Here is a 7,219-nt window from a genome sequence, read left to right as displayed (position 1 = left end):
CCACCCGCCTCAGCCTCCCAAAGTGCTGGGATTATAGGCGTGAGCCACTGCGCCCAGCCTGAGCCTTGATTTATTTTTAAGAGGGAGTCTTGCTCTGTTGCCCAGGCTGGAGTGAGTGCTATGGCACGATCTTGGCTCACTGCAACCTCTGCCTCCTAGTTTCAAGCGATTCTCCTGCCTCAGCATCCCTAGTAGCTGGGAGGGCAGGCATGAGCCACCACACCCAGCTAATTTTTGTATTTTAGTAGAGATGGGGTTTCACCATATTGGCCAGGCTGGTCTTGAACTCCTGATCTCAGGTGACCTGCCCACCTTGGCCTCCCAGAGTGCTGGGTTTAGAAGTGTGAACCACCGCGCCTGCCCAAGACTTGATTTTTTAAACAATCTTGACTAATTGGGAGTATTTAGGTTGGAGAGCAATCACGAAGTCTCTTATCGCTGACCCATTTCACTGATGGGAACACTGAAACCCAGAGGGGACATAATCTCTGGAATCTGCAGGCCCAGCTCTCAACCCTGGCTAACTGGACTGGGGAGCACATTTCGCAAGAATGTGGAGATGGGAGGAGACCAATGTGCAAACTGTCAGCTCAGCAGACTGTGGAGTTTCTGTTCTTGGTTGTGGTGGGGGTCTCAGAAATCTTATTCCAAATTTTGCTTTCCTCCCCCACTGGTTGTCCTTTTCATAGACATCTCACCCATGATAGCAGGGAATGAGTCTCTCTAAACTGCTCCCTCCGAACAACAAAAAGATTATGAAGGTGATGATGAGGATAAAAAGGATGATGACAGACACCATAGCATCATGAACCCTTACTGAGGGCTTCCTAAAGGCCAGGCTCTGAGCTCTACGGTCTGTGCAGCTTGTTTCATTTCATCTGCATAGTCTCAAAGTTATTAGAGCACATTTCATGATTATTTTACAGACTAGAAAAGGAGCAATGCATTTTCATATAACTTGTACCAGATCATGAAGTCAAAAAGGGTGATGTCCAATTTGAACCATGCAGTCTAAGTCCAGACACATGGCATTTGGCCAGTCCTCTCCCTGCATCCAACCTGCCCTCTCAAATCCTTGTCACTCAGGCCGATGCCCCTGCTCACTGTGCCCTTCCCTTTGGGGGTTCCTTGTAGACCACAGCTAGACCAGTGGGTGCCACAGTCACTGTGTCAAGTATAGAAAGGGCAGCTGAGATCACATCAAGGATTCCAGAAAGAATTGGCACAGGATCATTTGGGACGCATCTCTCCCTTGGCCCTGTTCCTAGCTTTCCTTACAGCTCTCGACTTCCTCAAAGGAGTCATCAATTCGGGGATTGGCTTCCATTCCTATTGAGGAAGCTGGAAACCATTTCAAAAATGCTCCTCAGATGTGTCTATGGTTAAGACCTCCGAGCTCTGCTTCAAACTTTTTGAAGCTGGGTGCGGTGGCTCACGCCTGTAATCCCAGCACTTTGGGAGGCTGAGGCAGGCAAATCACAAGGTCAGGAGTTCGAGACCAGCCTGGCCAACATGGTGAAACCCCGTTTCTACTAAAAATAGAAAACATTAGCCAGGCGTAGTGGCAGGCGCCTGTAATCTCAGCTACTCGGCATGCTGAGGCAGGAGAATAGCTTGAACCTGGGATGCAGAGGTTGCAGTGAGCCGAGATCACTCCACTGCACTCCAGCCTGGGCAACAGAATGAAACTCCGTCTCAAAAGCAAAAACAAAAAAAACACAACTTTTTGAGAGTTGGAAGACCACGAAGTATAGTACCTGGGACTTGGAGTCTGGCCATGAATTTGGAATACCACACTTTCTACTTATCTGTATGGCAAGGGGTGAGATGTCCATCCTCTGAGACTCCGCACTCTCATCGGAGTTGATTTCTAGTTGATCCAATGCAAATGAGTGATGATTAAACCGATCGTGGGTGCCCGCTGCATGATCTCTATGTGATGGATGCATAAAGTAAAGGCAAAGTCAATTTTAGATACATTCGTTAATATTTTTGTTTGTTTGTTTGTTTGTTTTTTGAGACTGAGTTTCTCTCTTGTTGCCCAGGCTGGAGTGCAATGGCGTGATCTCGGCTCACCGCAACCTCTGCCTCCCAGGTTCAAGCAATTCTCCTGCCTCAGCCTCCCAAGTAGCTGGGATTACAGGCATGCACCACCATGCCCGGCTAATTTTTTTTTTTTTTTTTAATTTTTAGTAGAGACGGGGTTTCTCCATGTTGAGGCTGGTCTCGAACTCCTGACCTCAGGTGATCCGCCCACCTCGGCCTCCCAAAGTGCTGGGATTACAGGCGTGAGCCACCGCGCCCAGCCCATTCGTTAATATTTTAAGCTTCAGGGGTGGCCACAGGCGGACGGGTGGCCACAGGCGGCCAGGCGGGATGTAACCTCCACCGAGCTGGCCCTTCTGAGTCTGGAGGCTTCGGCCCTGCAGCCACCGCCCATAAGCCACAGGAGGAGCTTTACGACTTCCCGGACTGCGGGGCCGGGTGCAGCAAGGGCCAGACGGCGCAAGCAGGCGCTGCGCACCAACCGGCCGGCGCCTGGCGGGCACGATCGCGTGGTCGCGCAGAAGCTCCTCAATGACCAGCGCCAGCTGCAGCCCCGGCCTCGTACTCGCCTCGTCTGAGCCTGGGTGGAACAATCCAAAGTTTTAATCAAAGAAGGTGGTGTTCAGTTGCTGCTCACAATAGTTGATACCCCAGGATTTGGAGATGCAGTGGATAATAGTAATGGCTGGCAGCCTGTTATCGATTACATTAATAGTAAATTTGAGGACTACCTAAATGCAGAATCGCGAGTGAACAGACTTCAGATGCCTGATAACAGGACCATTACATAACTGAAGACTCCCACCTTCAGGCAGGATTGGGTAGTGCATGTTTGTAGCTACTTGACATTGCCTTTTGTTGAGACTTAAACCATTGGCTATTGAGTTTATGAAACATTTGCATGAAAAAGTGAATATCATCCCACTTACTGCCAAAGCAGACACACTCACACCAGAGGAATGCCAACAGTTTACAAAACAGATAATGAAAGAAATCCGAGAACATAAAATTAAAATATATGAATTTCCAGAAACAGATGATGAAGAAGAAAAGAAACGTGTTAAAAAGATAAAGGACCGTTTACCTCTTGCTGTCGTGGGTAGTAATATTATCACTGAAGTTAATGGCAAAAGGGTCAGAGGAAGGCAGTATCCTTGGGGTACATATTGTGCTGTGATTTAGCTCCAGCGGTGCCACGAGCAACTGAAAAAGAGTTTGGAAGCACAGCACAAAGAATTAGAGGAAAAACGTCGTCAGTCTGAGGATGAGAAAGCAAACTGGGAAGCTCAACAACGTATTTTAGAACAACAGAACTCTTCGAGAACCTTGGAAAAGAACAAGAAGAAAGGGAAGATCTTTTAAACTCTCTATTGACCACCAGTTATGTATTAGTTGCCAATATGCCAGCTTGGACATCAGTGTTTGTTGGATTCATTTGACCAATTTGCACCAGTTTTATCCATAATGATGGATTTAACAGCATGACAAAAATTATTTTTGTTGTTGTTGTTCTTGATGGAGATTAAGATGCCTCGAATTGTCTAGGGTGTTGTGTACTTAGAAAGTAACAGCTCTAAGTACCTTTCCTACATTTTCTTTTTCTTTTTTTATTAAACAGGTCTCTTCAGTTTAATGCAAGAGAACATTTTACTGTTGTACAATCATGTTCTGGTGGTTTGATAGTTTACAGGAGATTCCCAAATAAAAGGACTCTGGAAGGTTTTCACTGAGGATGAATTGCCATAATATGATGCAAACTGTGCTTCTCTATGATAATTATAATACAAAGGTTCCATTCAATGCAGCATATACAATAATGTAATTTAGTCTAACACAGTTGACCCTATTTTTTGACACTTCCATTGTTTAAAAAAAAACACATGGAAAAAAAACCCTATATGCTTACAGTGCACCCACAGCTTTTTATAACAACCTCTTTTTGTTTGTTTGTTTTGGATTCTTTAAATACATATTATTCTCATTTAGTGCCCTCTTTAGCCAGAATCTCATTACGGCTTCATTTTTGTAATAATATTTAATTTAGATATTTTCCATATATTGACCCTGCTAAAATAGAATATAGCATCTTTTATATAGTAGGAACCAACAAAGAAACTTTGTTTTAACTCCCTTTTTACACTTTATGGTAGGTAGCAGGGGGGAAAATGCATTTATAGATCATTTCTAGGCAAAATTGTGAATCTGATAACCAACCTGTATGCAGTCTCTTTATTTTACTAGAAATGGGAATCATGGCCTCTTGAAGAGAAAAAAGTCACCATTCTGCATTTAGCTGTATTCATAGATTGCATTTCTGTATTTTTTGTTTGTATTGTAAAAAAATCATGTAATAAACCATGTTGTGATGTTAAAAAAAAAAAAAAAAACATTTTAAGCCTCAACTCCATACAATTCAATGGAAATATCCCCTGAGCTGAATTCTGGTTTCCCTGCATTCCAGACAGGACATTTTATTTTGTCCTTGTCTCAGTAAGTACTGAGTATCGTGAGAGGAACAAGTGAGTCTCTTTTGTCTCTGATTCCCCAGAGCCTATATCTTGCTGGCACATAGGAGATAGCAAAAGTAAACATCTATGTTAATTCTTGAATCGACACTCCCTTGGTTCACAAAAATTGGCTGTCATCAGCGTGGCTTCGACTTACTTGATTCTTTTTGTTTTTTTGTTTTTTGTTTTTTGAGACGGAGTTTTGCTCTTGCTGCCCAGGCTGGAGTGTAGTGGTGTGATCCCGGCTCACTGTAGCCTCTGCCTCCCAGGTTCAAGCCATTCTCCTGCCTCAGTCTCCCGAGTAGCTGGGACTACAGGCATGCGCCGCCATACAGGGCGAAGTTTTTGTATTTTTAGTAGAGGCGGGGTTTCACCATGTTGGCCAGGATGGTCTTGATCTCCTGACCCTGTAATCCGCCCTCCTCGGCCTCCCAAAGTGTTGGGATTACAGGCTTGAGCCACCACACCCGGCCTATTTATTTATTTATTTTTTGAGATGGAGTTTGGCTTTTGTTGCCCAAGTGGGAGTGCAGTGCTGCAAGCTGGGCTTACTGCAACCTCCGTCTCCCGTGTTCAAGAGCTTCCCCTGCCTCAGCCTCCTGAGTAGCTGGAATAACAGGCACGCCCCACCACGCCCGGCTAATTTTGTATTTTTAGTAGAGACGGGATTTCTCCATGTTGGTCAGGCTGGTCTCGAACTCCTGACCTCAGTTGATCCGCCTGCCTTGGCATTCCAAAGTGCTGGGATTCCAGGCGTGAGCCACCCCCCCCCCCGGCTATTTATTTTTTAGAGACAGGGTCTCACTATGTTGCCCAGGCTGGTCTCAAATTCATGAGCTCAGACGATCTTCCTGCCTCAGTCTCTCAGAGTGCTGGGTTTACAGGCATGAGCCACTGCTCCTGGCCAAAATAATTTAAAAAACAACAAACTCAGAGTTTGTGTGATTCCACCTCCCAAAATGTCCACAGTACAGACACTTGGCTGCGTCCCACTGCTTCTCCTTTGGTCGCCACCACGTTTCTCCACCCTCTGGTGGAAAATTTGACCTAAATCCAAACTGAACTTCAAAATGGAATCCAAATTCCAAGCTTCCAAAACTCAATAAATAGCAGTAGCTCGAGATGCGCTTTTCCATCGCGGCCAGCAGAGGGCACGATGCTGCTAGTAACCAAGCTTTATTTATTTATTTATTTATTTATTTAATTTTCTTGAGACAATCTCGCTCTGTCACCCAGGCTGGAGTACAGTGGTGCCATCTCGGCTCAGTGCAACCTCCGCCTCCCGGATTCAAGCGATTTTCCACTCTCAGCCTCCGGTGTAGCTGGGATTATGGGCACGCGCCACCGCGCCCAGCTAATTTTTGTATTTGCTAGTACAGATGGGGTTTCACCATGTTGGCCGGGCTGGTCTCGAACTCCTGACCTCAGGTGATCTGGCTGCCTCGGCCTCCCAGAGTGCTGGCATTACAGGGGTGAGCCACTGCGCCTGTCCCTAACCAGCATCTTATGTGCTCGCTGTACATGTCCACACTGGCCTCTCTGGGTATCTTCTGGTGTATTCTTTTTCTTTTCTTTTCTTTTTGAGACAGGGTCTTGCTCTGCCAACCAGGCTGGAGTGCAATGGCGCGATCTTGGCTCACTGCAACCTCTGCCTCCTGGGTTCAAGCAATTATCCTCCCTAAGTCTCCCGAGTAGCTGGGATTACAGGTGTCTGCCACCACGCCTGGCTAATTTGTGTATTTTTAGTAGAGATGGGGTTTCACCATGTAGGTCATGCTGGTCTTGAACTCCGGACCTCAAGTGATCCGCCTGCCTTGGCTTCCCAAAGTGCTGGGATTACAGGCAGGAGCCACCGTGCTGGGCCTACGGTGTTGTTTTTTGAGACAGGGTCTCACTTTGTTGCCCAGACTGGAGTGCTGTGGTGCAGTCATAGCTGATTGCAGCCTTCAACTCCTGGGCTCAAGCGATCCTCCCACCTCAGCCTCCCAAAGTGCTGGGTTTACCGGCCTGAGTCACCGTGCCTGGTGGAAGCCTAAAGACTTCTCTGGGGCAGGGCATGATGGCTACCACCTGTAATCCCAGCAGTTTAAGAGGCTGAGGTGGGAGGATTTCTTGAGCCCAGGAGTTGAAGACTGCAGTGAGCTATGATTGCGCCACTGCACTCCAGCCTGGAGAGCATAGGAAAACCCTGTAACTAGCCAGGCATGGTGACACATGCCTGTGGTTCCAGCTACTCGGGAGGCTGAGGTATGAGAATTGCTTGAACCTGGGAGGCAGAGGTTTCAGTGAGCTGAGATCGCGCCACTGCACTCCAGCTTGGGTGACAAAGCCAGACTCTGTCTCAAACAACAACAACAACCACAACAAAACAAAAAAGAGAATGATGGCCGGGTGCGGTGGCTCACGCCTGTAATCCCAACATGTTGGGAGGCTGAGGCGGGCAGATCACCAGAGATCAGGTGTTTAAGACCAGCCTGGCCAACATGGCAAAACCCCATCTCTACTAAAAATACAAAAAATCAGCCGAGTGTGGTGGTGGGCGCCTGTAACCCCAGCTAGTTGGGAGGCTGAGGAAGGAGAATCGCTTGAACCCGGGAGGCAGAGGTTGCAGTGAGCCAAGATTGCGCCATTGCACTCTAGCCTGGGCAACAAGAGCTAAACTCCAC

The 7,219-nt window shown here is 47.0% G+C and overlaps 1 pseudogene; it reads left to right on the top strand.

The window, feature by feature from the left end:
- The first annotated feature begins 551 nt into the window (after positions 1-551).
- LOC129021108 (septin-7-like) lies at positions 552-3,228 on the top strand (annotated as a pseudogene).
- Positions 3,229-7,219: the final 3,991 nt, after the last annotated feature.

Source organism: Pongo pygmaeus, chromosome 20 (assembly GCF_028885625.2).
Source record: "Pongo pygmaeus isolate AG05252 chromosome 20, NHGRI_mPonPyg2-v2.0_pri, whole genome shotgun sequence".
NCBI lineage: Eukaryota > Metazoa > Chordata > Mammalia > Primates > Hominidae > Pongo > Pongo pygmaeus.
This window is presented reverse-complemented; position numbering and strand designations above follow the sequence as displayed.